We start from the raw sequence: 20816 nt of genomic DNA on the forward strand, positions 1-20816 counted from the left end.
TAGGCTTCTGAAGTATTAGTTTGGTTTTATTTGCTACTGGAAGTAGTCTGGATGAATAAAACCTCTGTTTAGCGCTGTCAAACACAAGTAACAAAGGTGACTTTGACAGAGAGGATTGCATTATCATTACTACCATGTGTGCTACTCATACTAGAAACAAAATAAACATGTATACGAGTATACAGTGACTACATGGGTCAAGAATGAATCCCTGAAGTACATCGGAGCAGATTCTGCTGTAGTGCGATATTGCTGTATGAAATTTGACAATGTGGATTCTTCTAGTGAAGTCAGATAAGAGATGCATTATTCTGTGGCCATGGGACAAGAATATTTAACAATGGGCATTTAATAAAATTACATGCCTCATGTGACCACTTCCATCCCAAAAGGTATGATATTCAGCAGTGAAATTATATAATTTTTTTCCCCTTAAACTTGTGCTCATGTAGGTACTGTACATAATATTTGTTAGTCACAGTTTTCTCCTCTCCTGCACTTTTACTAGACTTCTTGTAGCAATTATTGTAGCACACAAAAGTGCTATCTGCACTAAACATTCTACAAGGAAACAGTTCCAGTACTTAACAATAATGCCCACCCCTCCAGGCATGTCTAAAGGTCAGTTCCCTGTGCTTTCTCCTATTAACCTGGTGAACTTGGGCATCCTGAGACAATGTAACAACTGCCTCATGTACACCGACAACCCTCTCCTCTTACCACCCGACACTCACACTTGTGAGAGATGCATTTATATATCCAAATTGGAAGCCACGCACTCTCCAGCCAAGACCGGAATAGCTGGTCAAGAGGAGAAGGTCAACACTTGCACCACACCACATAGAACATATAGCCCTCCAGAACACACACCAGCACTGCCTTCACATAAAAACACAAACCACACACCCACCTTTGCGGAGGCTCTCAATAAAAATCCACCCAAACAGCAGAGACCTCCAAGGCAGAAACGCATTTGACCCCCACAACACAACATTAATCACGAGATACATAACTCTCCTAAACAGTGTGCCACTCAACCAAAGCCCCTAATACAAAACAGCATGCCCAACACACTAGTAATAGGTGACCTGATAGTGAGGCAGTCCCACTCACTAGGTTGAATAAGGAGAAAGTAATAGTCAGCTGCCTGTCAGGTGCCAGGGTCCCCCACATAATGCACGCACTCAGGTCCCTCAACAACAGGTACAAATATGACTTTGTCATTGCACATGTGAGTGTGAATGACCTGATATGTACCTCCCTGGACTACAAGAAAAGAGACATGGAGGAGCTCTTGGATTATGTAGCCCAGGAGAGTATGACTCTAGCCCTGAGCAGCATCCTACCATTACCCAAAATGATATCACAGTACAAGCAGAAAATGATTGATTTCAACAATTTGCTAAGTTTCTGGTGTCATTCTAAGGGAATCCAGTATCTGTATGTCTGGGATGACATGATTGACAGACCTCGATGCTTTGCCAGAGATGGCCTGCATCTGTCACCCCTGGGCTTCCGGATACTGGCCAAGGCTCTTGCCACCCCTATAGTGCCTTTTTAGGTGGTGTTCCAAAGAACAAATTACCACCATAACAGCTACAAACAAATGCAGTCTGAGAATCATGCTGCTCAACGCTAGAAGTCTAAATCTCAAAATGCACTTGCTCATAGCACTACTTAAAATGGAGAACATCGACATTTGTGCTGTAACAGAGACCTGTTTCAAGGCATCAGAAAGCACCCCTGCACTACCAGGCTATAACTCATTGCACACCTTTTGGCCCCAGAACTTCGACTGAAGCTCCAAAGGCAGTGGTGTTTCCATATTTATAAAGGATGCGCACACCTCCAGACTGGTACCCCAAAATAACGCATCAGAGATACTTCAGGTGCAGCTAACATTGGGTAAAACAGCAATTCAGTTGTAGCCTGCTATAGGTCCCCAACCATGTCCTAAGACTCACACTCCACATTCCTAAGCTCTCTGGAGAATATTAGGGTCCAACCTAACACTCTCATACTGGGCAACTTCAACTACCCCTACATTAACTGGAAAAACTACTCATGTACCAAGACACTTGCCCAGTGTTTTCTGGAATTCATTAATTCCAATGACCTGAACCAGCTCATTCTCACCCCCACTAGAGGTAGCAACATCCTTGACCTGGTCATTACTAACATAGGCGGCCGTTGCTTTACACCAATAGTCAACTCCTCCCTGGTTAGATCCGACCACAAACTAATCTCCTTGGAAATCCACATCTCTCCCACTCCCCACTCCCCTGCAAAGATAACCACCATGAAAAACTTCTCCAAAGCTAGCTTTGGGATCTTAAAAATAGAGGTGGCTAACATCAAGGCACCCATGCAAATGGAGAATGGTTGCATGACCGCTGAATCATACACCAATCCACTGTTCGAACACGTACACAAATGCATGGATCTCGCCATATCCAATAGAACCAGGATGTTGTCCTCCAAATAAAGGAAGCCAATCTGGTGGTCCCCTGCCATAAACAAACTCTACAACAGAAGGAGGAAACTGATGCAGAATAAGGTGAAGTCCCAAGACTGCAAAAACTCCCTTATCAGCCTCAACAAAAAGTTGAGATCCCTCATCAAATCCTCTAAAGCTAGCTATGAAAAGAGAATTGCAGCAGATAGTAAAGACAACCACAAGGCCTTCTATAGTTATGTAAAGAATCTCCACGGCAATACCCAGATTTGCTATGAGCTACTGCACAATAGTACCTCCTATACCGAGCCAACATTTATTGCCAATATACTGGCTGACATATAAAGTGCCAACTTTACCCCTCTCTTCCCCCCAAAGGACCAATCACAATACCATCACATTGTCAGGCACCCAGTATTACTGCTGCACAGGTTAAAACAGCACTGTCCAAGGCCAAGAAAACATCTTCTATGGGACCTTGCAATATCCCTGGCTGTGTTCTACATAAACTACAGAGTGAACTGGCACCTCACCTGTGTGCCCTGTTCAGTCACAGCCTCACCTCAGGCTTTGTCCCTACCGAATGGTGCACTGCTACAGCCATTCCTCTCCAAAAAGAAGGTGCAACTACAGACCCAGGGAACTATCGCCCCATTAGCCTGATGAGTCTGATGTGCAAAGCTATGGAACGCATCAGCATGGACCTAATAAAGAAGGATATAGGGAATCTCCAAACTCTGGATCGCACACAGTTTGGTTTTGTGAAGGGTAGATCATGCCTGCTCAATTTGGTCAACTTCTTTGAGTCAGTCACCAGAGCTGTGGATGAAGGCAAGGTGGTTCATACAGCCTACCTTTATCTGGCCATGGCCTTTGATGCCATTCTCAACTCAGGAATCATAGAAAAACTCACTAAGCTAGGCAGCAACCCCTATATCACTAGGTGGGTTGCAAACTGGCTCACAGATAGAACCCACAGTGTGAAAGTAGCTGACTCCAAGTCAGACTGTCGATCAGTCACGAGTGGAGTCCCACAGGGTTCATTCCTCTGTCCTCTCCTGCTTGGTATCTACTTCTCTGAAGTCCAGGCCAACACAAAGGGACTTTGGCTGACAAAGTTTGCAGAAGATTGCAAGCTGGGAGCTATTATTAACTCCCCAAGTGATGTTGACATCCTACAGAAAGGCCTCACTGAGACCAACAACTGGTGTCAGAACCATGGCCTTAAGCGCAATGCCAAAACATATGTCATCATCCCCTTTGGGAAAAGCTGAGTTCCCATGAATTACTACATCGATGGTAGTCCACTGAACACAGAAGGCATTATAGGAGATCTGGGAACACAGGTTGGCAGCAACCTCTCTTTTGAACACCACATTGCCACTATGGTAAAAAGTCCTTCTACGTGGCACATCTCATTACTAAGAGTTTTGCATCCAGGAATAGAAAGAGATCATTGTCTACCTCTACTCTTCCCTCATTAGGCCAGTCATCGAGTACAATGCCCTATTTGGCTTGTACCTCATTAGACACCTGCAACAGCTGGAGAGGCCACAAAAGTACCTCACAAAGAGGATCCTAGGCCTTAAACACTTGTCCTAAATGGACAGACTCATAAAACTCCAACTATTCTCTGTCTCATATCGCCTACTTAGAGGCGATCTCTGCTTGACTTACAAAGCCATGTCTGACCCAGCTCTGTTAGAAATGCTGCATCTAAAGAAATCCCAATGCCTTCACACCACATGCTCCAGAGACCTCAACCTCATTACCACAATCAACAGAACATGCTGGATGGACAGGTTCATAACCCAGAGACTGCCTATGCTATGGAATAGACTTCCCATACATGTCAAAGAGAGCACCTCACTGGCCCTCTTCAAGGGAAGTCTTGGTGAGTGGATGGGAAATAGAAAATTCACCGTTGGGATCACTCCAGTGGCTCTACTCGACAGAGGCACTGGGAACTGATGTTGGGTGGCATGATGCCAGGTTAATCCTATGGGCGAGGCTTGTTAAGGCTTCAGGGCTATTAACCTAGTACACACCTATGAACCTATAAACCTATGAACAGTCCTTCTAGCAATGGTCAGCATGATCACATTAGGTGTTCTAAGGCATTGTAGCAAGTGCTATATGCTTGCCGACCATACACTGCTTCTTCCAGGTGATAGCACAACCTGCGAGATACACAAGTATTAAGAAAACATGGAGGCAATCCTCTTGTGTCAACCAACTATAGGTAAGCATCATACCTCCATGATACCACATCAACCACAACATAGCACTAGCCCCAAAACCTATGCAAACCTATGCTGAAGCTGTAAAGAAAAATTTGCCAAAGCCTTCTAGATCACATACTTTAAGATCTCAGCCCTCAGCATATAAGGCCACATGTACTCCTTCTCCAAATGCACATGCTGTAAATTTACATAGCTCCCCCAGAAGAGTCACAAGGATAGCAGACCTAAGCACATAAGGTCCACTAAGTCTGTTTCTAGGGTGTATCTGTATATGTCAGAATTACCGTCACTTCACTTTAAATTAGCCACAACCCTAACCTGGAGCTGCTGAAAATCTAAATCATTATTAACAAATCTTAGTATCACTTTATTGCAATGTAGAGATCAATGCCCCCCAACGAATATGGAAATTGCCTTTACACCATTTAGGGGTTAAATATCAAACCAAATACCTTCTTGACAGGGGATTTCAATTACCCAAGCATTATCTGGCACACTTACACCTCTAAAAATGGATATAATCAACATTTCCTGGACTTTGCTAATGCCAATACACTACAACAAAGTGTAAACCTACATACTAGAGTTTTTAATACACAAAAAGTAAACTGACAGGCTGACCACATAAGGCAACATGTCATATAAAACAAGTTGTTTTAATTTAAAGTGCTTTCATCCAAAGACTTCATCAGAACTAAACAATTAATTGATTCAGCACATACCTCTCAACTGTCCAGATTTTCACAGACTGTCCAGATTTTTGGCTCATATTTTTGGTCTGCTCCTCATAAAATTTGCGTTTTTCTGGCATATCTCTGGGATGATGTGAGAAATGAAGTCACTAAATAATGACATACATTTGAGTTTCGGACTTCAAATCCTTCAGAAAAATATAGGTTAAAACAAACCCTGTTACTCTAGCAACGTTCTAAGTTTATAAGTGCTATATTTAAAATATGTCCCTATTTTTGGGCCCTTGTCTCCCTATTTTGTCAGGCTTTATCCAGATTCCTTGCACTAACAGGTTGAGAGGTATGATTAAACATTTAAAATAGTCATTTAAGACAATCATGTGACATTTAATGTCCAATCTGAAATTAATTAATTGAAAGTCAATAAATTAAAAAAAATAAAAACTATTAAAAAGCAATAGTAATGTGTACACACCAATAAGAATTATATTAAATAATAAGGTGATAAATCCAACAATAAAAAACACGTCAAATTTAAAATTATTACAATTTAGCAACTCCAAGTTTCAAAACGCTATTCAAAGAGACAGCCTCATTCATTTAAGTTTAGTTCCAATTATCATTGTAATAATAAAGGGGTTGTTTACATTTCATTTTGTGAGTCTTGTTTTCTTTTTATATGGGTAAAATTGAATGTCTGATCAAAAATAAAAGAATACAGGAGCATTATTATGATATTAAAATCAAAAAATAATCTAATGGCCTTTTTAGGGATAAGTTAATTTGCAACAATAATAAAATATTTTATTTTATTATTTTGGAACAAATTGTTCCAAATCCTACAGGGGGACCTTGGGTACAGACTTTAGAATACCATGAATTGTTATAGCAATTAGGTTAAACGCATGTGAACCCCCCTAGCTTGACGGATCTTGATTCCAATCTGTTAAGGGCAGGTCTTGTTTCATGAACCTAGTAAGCCTCTTTGAAAGGGTGACAGAGGCTATGGATAGTGGTCCCTCAGTGGTGCACCTTTCTTATCTCAATCTGGCTAAGCCTTTGGTAAATTCCCCCAGGGTAGTATTGTCAAAAAAATTAGACAAAGTTAATGTAAACCTCTATGTTACCCACTGGATTGTAAATTGGGCATTCAACAGATCCCAGATTGTGAAAATTGCTGGACCCTATCTGAATGTAAAATTGTAACTAGAAGAGTATGATAGGGATCAGTGCTGGGCCCTCTCTTGTTTAGCATTTATTTTGCAGGAATACAATCCCATCTGTCTGGAGTCTACATGTCCTCCCCCTGGTCGAGTGGCGTTCGAAAGACATGCGTGAATGGGCGTGCCTTCATTGAAGGTTGGGCGTTGGACTGGCACCTCGGCACCGTAAAAATGAACTGCCAATCATTAGCAGACTGGCGTTCCGCTGTGGTGACCCCTGACCGGGAAAAGCAGAAAGAAGAACAACAATCTCATATATGAGAAGTGCGGCTGACCAAATTTGCTGATGATTGCAAACTGGGCATTATCTGTTTATCCACTAATACTAAACAGCTCAATCAAGGGCTGATATATGCACATACCTGGTATACTGAAAACAGTCTCAAGTTAAATGCAAAAAAGTGCAGCTTAGTAGCATTCTGTAAAAAGCTGTTTCCACCACATGTTTTAATCTCCTCTTCAGATAGACATGGTTATAAGAGACCTGGATACTTATATGGACAATTCTCTCTCATGCAATCATCATGTTGCCACCATATTCAGGAAATCATTTTTTAAGGCCCAGTTAATTTCTGAGGGAAGCCAGCCTTTAAATCCTTCACCTATCCCAATAGATAAACACAACCCTTATTTTATTCAGTAGCTTACAGGATGCTTCATAGTGACCAAACCTATTTAACCTTCTCTTTCTTTACAAAGCCAGTGGCTCTACAAACACCTGCACTAGGGTCCTAAATCTGTACCAGCAAATAAACTAGATTATGTGAAGAGGCAGGTTCCTAACAGAACATATTTCAGGCCTATGGAATAGGTTATAACTACAGTACACAGTACTAATTTTACTACCTGTAAGGATAATCTTGATGAGTGGATAGGCAAACACAAATTTACAGCAGGGTTATCATGTACAGCCTTGCTCGGTTTGGGAGGGAGTCACTATTAAGTGCTTGAAAACAGAGGAGTGAACTTTTAAGTGTATCTATGTAAAGTTGACTATGACTAGACATCTTATGGTCCTCTTGATCACCTTCTTAGTACTATTCGCATATTCCTGGGTTCCTATGTTTCTGCTGGGAATAAAGGATTTGAGTGTTTTTTTAAAAGGATGGATAACACTAACAAGAAGGCAGCTGAATGGAAGGACTTATTTTCAAGATGCTTGTCAGTAAACGTAACAGACATATCACAAAATGTAAATAACTGGGAAAACAGACAGGCTGATGAGAACAGTGCAGAGGCAAAGGACAGTCATGTGCACATGTAGGGATTTTTAAACTGATGAAGGGATAACAAAACTTGCATTTGTCTATTAGATTTATGAGACAGACCTTTGGTAAGCCTCTGTGAATGCAGAAAGGTGAGCATTTCAGGCCAGAGGTTAGAATGTTTATATAAAGATTACTATATGTGTTAAGGTTATTAGTGATGACAACATTTGTATGGTTGGAAATTCAATTTATGAAGTGCTGAAGTACTGTGTAGGAGGACAGTACATATTGATTATTATGGCCACTAATGCTGTTCCTGAAATTAATAACTGCTGCCAGATCATCATCTGTGCAGCCGATATGCTGAGTTTGGCCAATGTCCATTGGAGGGAAGATGGCAGGAGGGGATCTTGGTTTTGTAGTCACTGGTTTATTTTCCACGACTGGTAGTTGGGTGGGGATGGGTGGATGTGTGGTGCTGCATACATCTTCATACTGTGTCTCTGATGGTCAACAATAAATATATGTGCCTGAAGTGAGTCTCTCCTAGAGAAGGGAGATCCAACCAACGAAGGGTTAAATCATATGTGTATTTAATAATGTATGTATGTGTCTGGATGTTGGGCAAACAGAACTGTGGTGGCATGTTAGGACAGAATTAAAAAAATAAACAAATGAAAGAAATAATAACCTCTATCCCAATAGTACATCAGTATTGTGCTGTGGTGAAACATTTCAGGCTTTTTTATAACAGAGACATAGTTGTTTTGTAGTCCTTTCTAATCATAAAGCAGTTGCTCCTCCTTATAATGGATTGTTCTTGGATGGTTTTCTTCATGTTACAGAACTAAAACCAGACGGCGTGAACACTGTTCACTAATTTCTCTGTACTTCCCACCATTCCCCCCACCCCAATGAGTACACTGTTATGGAACTACACAGGTTCCTAACCATTTTAGAAGACATAGAGCGGGAACTGCATATCGTGGGTACTAATCTTAACCTTACCCTAGAACATGCTATAAGCAAATATAAGAGAGATCATACTCTTTTTTTAGAAGACCTGAGCATTTTTTGCTGACCAATGTGCATTCATGGATAACTAGGAGGCAATGTTTCATTATGTTATCAATTATCCCATCACTTCAGTGTCATCTTCACCTCTTTATGAAGTATACAAGTTTCCCTGCTCTTCTCTCATGAATGAACTAATAAATAAATTCCCTCATGAAGTTATAATAAAAATACATAAATAAATAAACTGAGTATTTAAACTGTCTCACCATACAACAAAATCAGGGATAGCTATTTTCATTTTTTCCATGAAAAATGCCAGTAATTCCTGAATTTGGATTGTTTGAGAACTGAAAAAAAAATATTTTCACAGAATTCGACACTTTAAGCCAGGGAACTAATTTATCGGAAGATATTTTCCTGCATAAATATATTATTTATAAAATTGTTAACTTCCACTATTGAGTGTTATTTATTTATTTATTTATTTTACATTTGTTGACCGGGATAGTCCGACTGGATGCATGTCCATTTTCAGCGGAGGCCCGGGGAGAAAAGCTCCAAGGGTAAGCAGATACAGCATTACATAATACCAGCATTACATATTACAAACAGATTATTTACAGAGATTACATAAGTAAGCAAGTTAAACAAGTTCCACAGGTTACAGTTAATCCTGAGCACAAGTCAGGATTAAATTAAATTATACAGTAAACTGGTTAACAGATTTTTCACATTCGAGTTAGCCAGGCTTGATACATTGACATAGCCAGTTAAGTGACAAATGTTGTTTGAGTCTAGTTTTAAATTGACCTAAGGTGGAAAGTAAGGTAATATCAGCTGGAAGTGAGTTCCAGGATCTACTTACAGAGTTTGCAAAGAGAGAATCACCGGCTGTGTTATTAATTTTGCTAGTCTGAATTAGTAGTTTGTTAGAGGATCAAAGCTGTCTAGGATTGTTATAGGGGGTGATAATATTTTTAAGTGCAGGAGTATTGTCCGGATTATAGAGGATTTTATAGGCCACAATCAGTTGGTTATACTGGATTAGGCTAGGTAGTTCAAGCCAACCAAGCTGATTTAGATTGATGCAATGATGTGTCCTAAAAGGCAGCCCAGTGGCAAACCTGGCAATGTGGTTGTAGCAAATTGAGAGTTTGTTAAGGACAGTCTTGTTCAAATTCGAGAGTAGAGGGGATGCATACAGAAGGGTTGAAAGAAGGTGAGGGCGAGCTATGGCAATTTTAGCTGGAGGGGTTAGGAAGGCTTTTATTCTGTAAAGTGACCCTAGTTTTTATTGATGGTTTTGATAGTTTGGTTAACATGTAGGTCAAATTTGAGATTATTGTCTATGATGACACCTAATAGTTTTGTAGATGGGTCAGGGGAGATTATTGTGCCATAATTTGATTTTATGGTAAAGGTGAAAGCGGTAGACCTACGTGTTGGTGAAAATAACAGCATTTTAGTTTTTTTGGGATTTAGGATCAGACGATGTTCAGAAAGCCAGTTTTCTATTGTATTAAAGGTGGTCTGGGTAGCTGACCATAACTCTACTGGAGATGTGGCTGAGCAAATCAGAGTAGAGTCATCAGCATATTGGATACAGCTGACTTTTGGGATGACAGTATAAAGGTCGTTAATGAAGATGGAGAACAGCAAGGGCCCTAGTATAGAGCCTTGTGGTACTCCGAGGGTGTTAGGTAGAAGGTTAGAGAGTTTGTTCTGCCAGAGGACAGCCTGCTGTCGACCATTCAGGTAGGATTGAAACCATTGGAGGGCTCCAGTATCTAGACAGAATGTTTGCAGGGTGTGGATTAAAAGTTGGTGATCAACCATATGCACCTAGAAGCTGAAGCTCTTCAGTATATATTGGTACAGAAGAACATAATAATGGGATTGCAGTAATGGTAAGGACTGGAAACTGCATCTAAAAATTATGGGTATAATTCCTGCATTTAATGTCATGAAAGTGGATTTTCTGAAACCAAAAATCAGTGTCCCTGACCAGGATTATAGCATCTTAAATTTCTAACTGATAGGCTTCCTTGGAGAATGACTCTTTTCCATCCTTACTCCTGAAAAGTTAAGCAACTGATATGAGAACAAGGCATGAAGAATGGTACTAGAAATGCATCAGTCCTTCATGATGGCATCATGGGACCTCATGGGCATCTTATAGATTCTGGCACCAACAGAAATCACGGGGAGCTTAAAGTGCTGGCGCTATGTTCCTTTGTGGTCTGAGTCAGGACTGAAAATGGGTATGTAGTGGACCAGTTCAAACACCCAGTTAACAGAAAAATAAACTAAATAAAATCTAAAATTGATTAAATTGTAGAAACTCCCTTCCATCATATTAAAGCTGCATGATGTACACAGGCAAACAATTTTAGACTGATGTTATTATGTTAGGCAATTAGTTCATAAAGAGAAAACAACTGAGTAGAGTCTCCATGCAAGAAAAAGTTACAGAAAATGAGCAGCTATAAAATGGCTTTCTGTCTGTGATACTGCCAATCCATGTTGATTAATGATCCATGAGATGAAGGTCTAGCCTAGGAAGGAATTGAATGAATGACATCTGTTGGCTCATTTTCCAGGCAAAGTTTGAGGACTTCATGCACATAGCAGGTGCTACGGTACCAACAAGTAGGTACCGCACTATAATGGAGACTAATGGAGACTACAGCTGTGTTAAATACACTCGCTACAAATACACCATCCTTACATATACTCAGCACAATTCACCATCATTACATACACTCACTACTAGCTTACCATCCTTGCATACACTCACTACTAGCTTACCATCCTTGCATACACTCAGCACTAACTCACCATCCTTACATACACTAACTACTAGCTTACCATCCTTGCATACACTCACTACTAGCTTACCATCCTTACATACACTCAGCACTAACTCACCATCCTTACATACACTAACTACTAGCGTACCATCTTTGCATACACTCAGCACTAACTCACCATCCTTACATACACTCACTACTAGCGTACCATCCTTGCATACACTCAGCACTAACTCACCATCCTTACATACACTAACTACTAGCTTACCATCCTTACATACACCCATTATTATCTCACCACTCTTAGATACCGACTGCAGAAGATGTAGTGGACAAAGGGTGAAACATTCCAAGCATCATTAGTGATACACACTGATTGCTGCCAACCAACTCTCATCTCTAGTAGGAATAACTCAGCAGTATGGATGATCAGCAGAGTCCTCCTCCTTAGATAACCAAGCGGGAGAGAAACAAAATGCCAGTTTGCCTCTTCTGAAGCATTATATTAGTTTGCCTGAAAAATAATCAGAGAAATAAATAAACAATAGAATGTTTTCCTCATGCTGGATCAGGGAGAAATCTTAATAGTTTTCTACTCATCCAGGCTTAGGAAGGACTGAGAGTTTATTGAAATCTTGTATTTCTAGCCATGGTGGGTAGTATTGGAGATGCTGAGATGAAGGAACCATTAGTCAACAGTGATCATGTCTCTGTGTGATTTAGAGAAAGAGAAGATTAAGTAATGATATAAATAATGGTGACGGAGGGTTTGGAAAGAGGGTCGAACATGAACTAGAGGAATGAGGACAAACTGAAGGCCTAAATAAGCTATGAGAATGGATTTCAGATGCAGTACTCAGGGCTATACACAAGGGTTTGAGAGAAAGCCAGTGTGGCTACACAGGTGGGTAAAGCTAGTGATTAGTGCAAAAAACAGGACATACAAGCAGTGGAAAGGAGAAGGTGGTGAGATGAAGGAGGTGCAACAAAAGGAGGCTAATGGAAAGGTAACAAAGGGAGTAAGAGTAGCAAAGGTGCCAGCTGAAAGGGGTCAAGAGAGGGAATACAGGCTTTTTAAAGTATACATTAAAAATAAGAAAGGAGCAGACCCTGCAAGGTTATGCAAACACAGGATGTACAGTACAGGAAATAGGAAAAAGTAGGGATATTTAATGAATTTTCAAAACCGACACAAAATATCAATGGATATATTTATTAGCAATAAAAATTCAAAGAAAACTGAAGCAAACTTTCATCTAAAAGCACTTGTTTGGGATTAAAACAAATATGATGATATTTTACCATAGATCTGTTCACAAGAAGAATTAGTTCAGGCTTCATTTGGGAAAGTAACTCTTTCTTCAGTTTGCAAAATATTGTATATGTACCTCTAAATTACTATCATTAAAACCTCACTCATGGAACTTTTCATCCAGCTGGGCAGAAAAGATGTCAGGCTTCACTATGTGGTTACACTAATAACTCCTTCCATTTAAAAATTCACAATACAGAATACCTAGATGCTAACTTTTTGCTTGCAAATAGCTATTTCCACTTGTGGATTTATAATAAATACACAAACCAAAATGATGTGCCACTTTTGTCTTGTATATCTGTAGTGTAGGTATTCATCTGAATATTATACCTTCAGTCCTATTAATCATGAACAAATAATAAAAATGATAAAAAGGAAGCCAAAAAGGATTAAAGGTCCACAGTAATGTAGTAGAAAAATGATAAATGAAGAAAGCATGTGGACCACCACTCCGAAGACCATATAAAACCATTTAATCAGATAAAACAGGAGCAGAGCAAGCACTTTCGGGTTTCCCCTTCATCAGGTTCACATAAAACTATAAAAACACAAATTAAATAATAATGTCAGACCAATCAAGAACTAGGTCTCCACCCCTTCAGAATAGGTTTAATGGGAAGCACACAATTAAGGCCAGGTGATTTATCTGCCAGAAACTCAGCTATCCAGTTAGACTCCACAGTCTCAGTCCTGTTCACTATATCTCCACCTCTTATTGTGGTGGGTATAATCTGCAGGACCAAGAAAGAAAAGGTATGAGTATTATACATAGCAACATGCTGTGCTAAAGAGTTATGCTTAGCACCTATTCTAATATCGCTGGCATGTTGTAATATACTATCTTTTAATGACCTATATATCTTACCCACCTAGAATGAGCAACAGTGTTCACACTGGGCTAAGTAAACTACATTATTAGTAGTGCAGTCAGCATGTAAGTGGGCGGGAGTATACCTTGTTCGTTATGGGATGGACAAATCTGTTGCCCTTCTTAATGAATGAGTAGCCTTGCAATGCCTGCAAGGAAACGTACCAACTCTCGAAGAGATGGTGTTATGTGGCATGGGAGTTCCTTTACATAATCTCCTCCTCAAGTTCAAATTATTCTTAAATACAAATGATGGCTTGTTCCTAATATACCTTTTTAGACTATCATCAGTCAATAGGATTTTCTAATTGTCATCGATCACATCAGAAATGGAACCAATATCACTGCTATACTTAATTGAGATACGTAAAGGACCTGAATTCAGATTACTTGAACAATGGAACTGCCCAGGATCTCTACTTAAGAAAGGTTTCCCTCTTGTGTTCCTTTGACTAACCACCTCCATTTCATGTGACTTGTAACCTAAAAACTCCAGTCTAGACTGTGATAATCCTAGTTCATTGTTAAAATCATTGCCATTTGTACATAGTCTCGAGGCTGTCAGAACCTGCCCCTTTGCTATATTCTTAAAGACGCGCTTAGGGTGCATACTATTATGAGACAAATAACGGTTCTTCCAACATGACTTCCTATGAATGGAAGTCTCAATTTCACCTATATAATCCATAGTCAATTTAAAGTCTAAGAGGTCAATCATGTTGGCCGAAACATTCATAGTAAACTTTAAAAAGTCAGTTGTGTTATTCATGTAAAACAGAAATATATCCAGATCTTCTCTTGTGCCTGTCCAAATAAAAAACAAGTAATCTACAAATCGAGTATAGAATAAAAGTGACTGTTTCCATATATTGGCATCACTAAAAATATGCTTCTCTTCCCAATATGCTAAATTTACTTTAGCATAAGTATTAGCGCAAGGGGTCCCCATAGAGACACCCTTGCGCTGCAGATAAAATTTGTCTCCAAACAAGAAAACATTATTTTCCAAAACCAAATGCATGAAAAAAACAAATTAAATATTTCATGACAACATTGTATTCACTATAATTATCTAAAAAATAATTAATAGCATCCAAGCCGTAGCTATTAGAAATAACTGTAAATAGACTACTAATGTCTAATGTTACAAAAAAAATGTCCAGTTTTTATTGAACTTCTGATTTCACCTAGCCTCACTAGAAAATGTGCTGAGTCCTTAAGAACAGCAGGGGCTTTATGTAACAAAGGTTTAAGTTGTGTTTCAACCCATAAAGATAAAGGCTTTGTGGCCCAACCTCTTCCAGATACGATGGGCCTAAGAGGTGGGTCCACCATACTCTTGTGCATTTTGGGGAGACCTTTAATTATAAGAATACAAGGATACTCAACATGAAGATATTCATATAGGTCTCTCTCAATCTTGTAACATAATAGAAGTCTAATCAAGTCTATGCTGATACGATATATAAAAAAAATTGTAGCAAAGGATGAGAATCACAGGTGCAAAAATCCAGTAAAATACCATTTATTGGTAAGCGCTTTCATCAGGTTTAAAATCACCAAACTTCTTCAGACACCATTTTACAAACATGACCAAACATTTATACCAGTGTCATAACTACCAGCAGCCAATGACATCAAGTAAACACCGCCACATGATTCATTTAAAAATTCAGGATCGTACAAGTTTAAAAATACATGTTCCTTAAAGAGACATTAACAGCAACCTTAGGGGTTGGTGCAAATCCAAGCATATCCAAGTCCCCTTTTATAATACTCCAATTTTTGTTTAAAATATCAGTTACCATATAACTGTCTTCCCAGAATATAATAACAAAAGGACAAAAAGAAGTATCATTAGTAAAAGTTAAAATCCTTTTTTTGTCATAACTAGATTCATATATTGCTGGACTACTACTGGTCATAAACTCATGTGATGATTCTACCTGTGTCCCAGGTTGAATGGGGGGGGGGGGTGATGTTATACTTGACCCTTGTATTACAGGTACATAAAATCAAGTATTTCACTTCCTTATAACTTCATCCCTTATACTATGAATCAAAGGTAAGGGATACCCCCTATCCAAAAACATCTGCCCCATTACATCACATTCACTCAAAAAATCATTAAATTCAGAAACCAATCAGGCTGCTCTTACAAGTTGCCCCTTAATGATTCCACGTTTAACATGTGGTGGATGACTACTAGTGTAGTGCAAATAATAGTTAGAAAATGTGGGTTTCTATATATTTTACATTTAATTCTCCCACCTTCTGTCTTGGATAATTCAACATCCAAATACACTATACAATCTGTACCCACTGTGTAAGTGAATTTCAAAAAGTCAGTCATCTGATTGATATATTCTACAAATGAACTTATTTCCTCTGGGAGTTCCTTCCAGCAGATAAACAAATCGTCCAAAAAGCGTGCATACATATAGATATAGGTATGAAATCTGCTAGTAAAAAGAAAACATCTTTCCCACCAGGCCATAATGATATTGGACTTAGATATGCTGGAGACCTTTGGACCAACCCCTAAGGTAGTATATCAAAGGGGTAGTAATACAAAAAATATTTTGGAAAGAAATGTATTGATACCAGGACACTGACCTGTCAGATGGTTCCATGTGGTATGTGCCATCAATGCCAACATATTTTTATTGGGTACAGCATTAAGGTAGGACAAGACCATAAAAATAAATGGCAAATATAGCTGCTATTCTTGGGCAGTGGTTTATATTGCCCTAGACACACAATGTAATGGATACTATGTAGGTAAAACACAACATAAACTGTCACAAAGAATTTATGGGCATTTTTATGAAATAGCACAATATAAGGAAACCAATGCCTTATATAGACACTTAAAGGTGTTTCCTCAACACACTTTTAGATTTGCAGTATTACAGCAGATACAAAGTGAAGCTTGTGGGGGACCATGGAAGCTATATTTAGAAGAGAAAGAGGTATAGTGGCAGATTTATCCGAATGCTAGTTGTCCACCAGGATTAAATGACATGGTGTCTGTTTCTAGTTTGCTTAAATTAAAAGCCTATGATAGATACAATTTAATTCTTTATCACTAGAAACGTGGAGTGATGTAAAAATTCAAATGGTAGATGGATGTACTGCAACATTAATAGTGCTGTGAATGTCTCTTTAAGGAACATGTATTTTTAAACTTGTAGGTTCCTGAATTTTAAATGAATCCTGTGGGGGTGTTTACTTGATGTCATTGGCTGCTGGTGGTTCTGAAACTGGTATAAATGTTTGGGCATGTTTGTAAAATGGTGTCTGAAGAAGGTTGGTGATTTTAAACCTGACGAAAGCACTTACCAATAAACAGTATTTTACTGGATTTTTGCACCTGTGGTTCTCATCCTTTGCTGCTAATTTTGTGCTCTTCTATTTGGTGAAATTTTAATTTTCCTGGTTGATACAAGATATAATAGAATTGCATTATTATTTATTTATCAACTCATATGTAGAGGAGTCTGAAAGCATTTCACTCATTTTACTGATATAAATGTCAGCATCCATGACAGTAATCACTCCCCCTTTGTCAGCAGACATAATAATAATCCTACTGTTGGTCTCTAAATCCCTGAGAGCACATCTTTTATCAAAAGACAAGTTATAAAAACCACGGCGTTTACTCTCTTTCCTGACTTTAATAAGATCTGCCTCACAGGCCCTTATAGTTTCAATGACTTGATGTATAATAGGGATGAAAGTGCTGGGTTTACTGAAAGGTGGTCTTTTTTACTTATTCAATTCCCAAACATGTGTTCCAAAGCTTAACTTTGCCCAAATAACTTAAGGTCTATGACAGTTTCATGTAATGTTGCTGGCATAGACGGAATAAAACTCAAACCCTTATTTAATACTTTTAGCTGAATATCTGACAGTACATAGGAAGAAATATTGTACACTAAACAGTTCTCTTGCAGGCTCCTCACTAGAGCAAGGTTTTACTTCATTTTCTCCCTCGGCTCATGGATCGGTCTCATCTGTTCAGAACCTTCAGTTTCATGGGTGCAGGCAGTTTGTAAAAAAACATTTTATCAGATGTAGGCTCCTTAGGTCTGGCGCCTAACAAATAATGGTTAATAGTATTCCTATTCGAATTGTCAACACTACACTGTTTCGTAGCCATATTAGTAGTAGGCAAATTCTTTTTTGCTGTATCGGACATACTGTTGGTTTCTTGACTCTCAGGTTCAACGTCATTCGGCATGTGAATCTAAGATAATGACTCATCTGTAGCTATGGTACCATTTCTTTTATGTACAGAGGGAATCAATGCTGCTGTCCTATCAGATACAAGCATGCGCTCATTGCCCAATCGAGTTAGTCCATCAGCTTTGGGATTGGTGTCTGCATGAGAATTATGAATCTCAGCTATAACTTCAGAATTGTTCTTCTTGCTGTTGGTGTGTGGAATATGGCGCTTAGGTTTTGTAGAATCATTCCTGTATGTGGTATCATCAGTAATTCTATCAGAACTGCGCCGTACCAAAATGAAATTTAATAAAAGAGGCATATACCTGAAGCTAGTATCTATATTGATTGTCTGCCATTCAGCCAGTAGATCAGGAAACACATTTCCATAGGTTGGCATGCAGAGAACACGAAGGCCCCTAGGTATTATATGCATCTTTTATTAAAATATTTTGAGCTGCAAGAACAACAACTGGTTGCCGATATTGACAATAAACAAAATGAAATTGAGAAGAGATTTACGAGTGCATATTATTTCAGTAAGCTTGATGTACTCTTTCATACTATAACCTCCTATGATGACAAATTGCAGCGGATTAAGAGCAGAAAGCTGAACAGCGATTATGCGGATTTCAAGAACGGCAAAAGTTTATAGTCCAAAAAACAGTAAACAATCAAAAGAAAAAGATAAAGGAAATCAAATCCTGGCCTTTACATTAATAAACATTAACAACCATCTGTTATCTCAAACAAACTTAACATAATTGGAACACTTCAAATACCTCCTTTCTTCCACCCAATATTTCATATTTTTCTTCCACTGTAATTTGCGAGTTTCCTGTTTTATTCCTTGCACCTTTCACTACCCGCCTAAACAGTGAGGGGGATGTAAGTTGACAAAAGAGATCTGTAAATCTCCATATCCAGATGTTGAACCTCTCTAAAGACTGTAGCCATGGCAGCCTCTTGTTTATAAATTTCTGCCTAGCCTTTTGTACTATGGGTAGCAGTGTGGTGTAGTAAGTAGCATTGTCTCTGCATAGCAAGAGGTTGTGTGGTTTGTTTCTTGTCTGGGGTGACTTCTGTACAGAATCCGCATGTCCTCCCAATGTTCTCATGTCCTGTCTTTGTTTATATGTTTTTTTCTGGGTACTCTGGTTTCTGCTCAAAGATACGTGGTATGCAGATTGGTGGATCAAAATAGTCTCTTAGGTATAATCCAACAAACACAAACAGGTCACAGCTAGTATAAAGGAACCGTTGGAAGAAAATAGTAAATATAAGTTCCACAAAAGCATCCAACAGATCAAACAACAGCAAGGCAATTATAAAAACAAAAGCAGAATTTATTTGGTAAACGCTTTCGTAGTGTAGACACACCACTTCATCAGACCTAAAACACACCTAAAAATGCTTTACTAAATACTGATGCCAATTAAGTCAGCACCAATCACATCAAAGTACAAATATCCAATAAAAATAATAATAAATTACTCCAAATGAAGCGCTAAAAATCTTTGTAAACAAATACATAAAAGTAGTGCATCTAAGAATTAAACACACATGCATATATAAATGCAAAACACAAAATATTATATGTGAGATGAAAAACCTGTCATATCAAAATAATCAATAGGTGTCTATCTATTTAAACAGAGAGCGTATTTTCCTCTACCGGGATGTATAGGAAGGAATGTCATAGGAATCATCTCTTACACAGGAGTAGTATGCACCCTCAGCACATTTTCAGAAATGTGGTGAAGAGGCAGACTTTAAGGGCCTCATGATTGACAGCAGAAGATGAGATGTTTGAGACTGAGTTGGCAGACTTACAGACTTAAAGAGGTTTACAGTGGGGGTTATAGAGACTCTACAACACAGGACATACTGTCTAATACTGTGAGTTTAAGGTTTACAGTGAGGGGTTATAGAGACTCTACAACACAATACATACTGTCTAATACTGTGAGTTTAAGGTTTACAGTGAGGGGTTATAGAGACTCTACAACACAGGACATACTGTCTAATACTGTGAGTTTAAGGTTTACAGTGAGGGGTTATAGAGACTCTACAACACAGGACATACTGTCTAATACTGTGAGTTTAAGGTTTACAGTGAGGGATTATAGAGACTCTGCAACACAGGACATACTGTCTAATACTGTGAGTTTAAGGTTTACAGTGAGGAGTTATAGAGACTCTACAACACAGGACATACTGTCTAATAATGTGAGTTTAAGGTTTACAGTGAGGGGTTATAGAGACTCTACAACACAGGACATACTGTCTAATACTGTGAGTTTAAGGTTTACAGTGAGGGGTTATAGAGACTCTACAACACAGGACATACTGTCTAATACTGTGAGTTTAAGGTTTACAGTGAGGGGTTATAGAGACTCTACAACACAGGACATACTGTCTAATACTGTGAGTTTAAGGTTTACAGTGAGGGGTTATAGAGACTCTACAACACAGGACATACTGTCTAATACTGTGAGTTTAAGGTTTACAGTGAGGGGTTATAGAGACTCTACAACACAGGACATACTGTCTAATACTGTGAGTTTAAGGTTTACAGTGAGGGGTTATAGAGACTCTACAACACAGGACATACTGTCTAATACTGTGAGTTTAAGTTTACAGTGAGGGGTTATAGAGACTCTACAACACAGGACATACTGTCTAATACTGCGAGTTTAAGGCTTACAGTGAGGGGTTACAGAGACTCTACAACACAGGACATACTGTCTAATACTGT

Source organism: Protopterus annectens, chromosome 12.part0, assembly GCF_019279795.1.
Source record: "Protopterus annectens isolate FY-2018-M chromosome 12.part0, PAN1.0, whole genome shotgun sequence".
Lineage (NCBI taxonomy): Eukaryota > Metazoa > Chordata > Ceratodontiformes > Protopteridae > Protopterus > Protopterus annectens.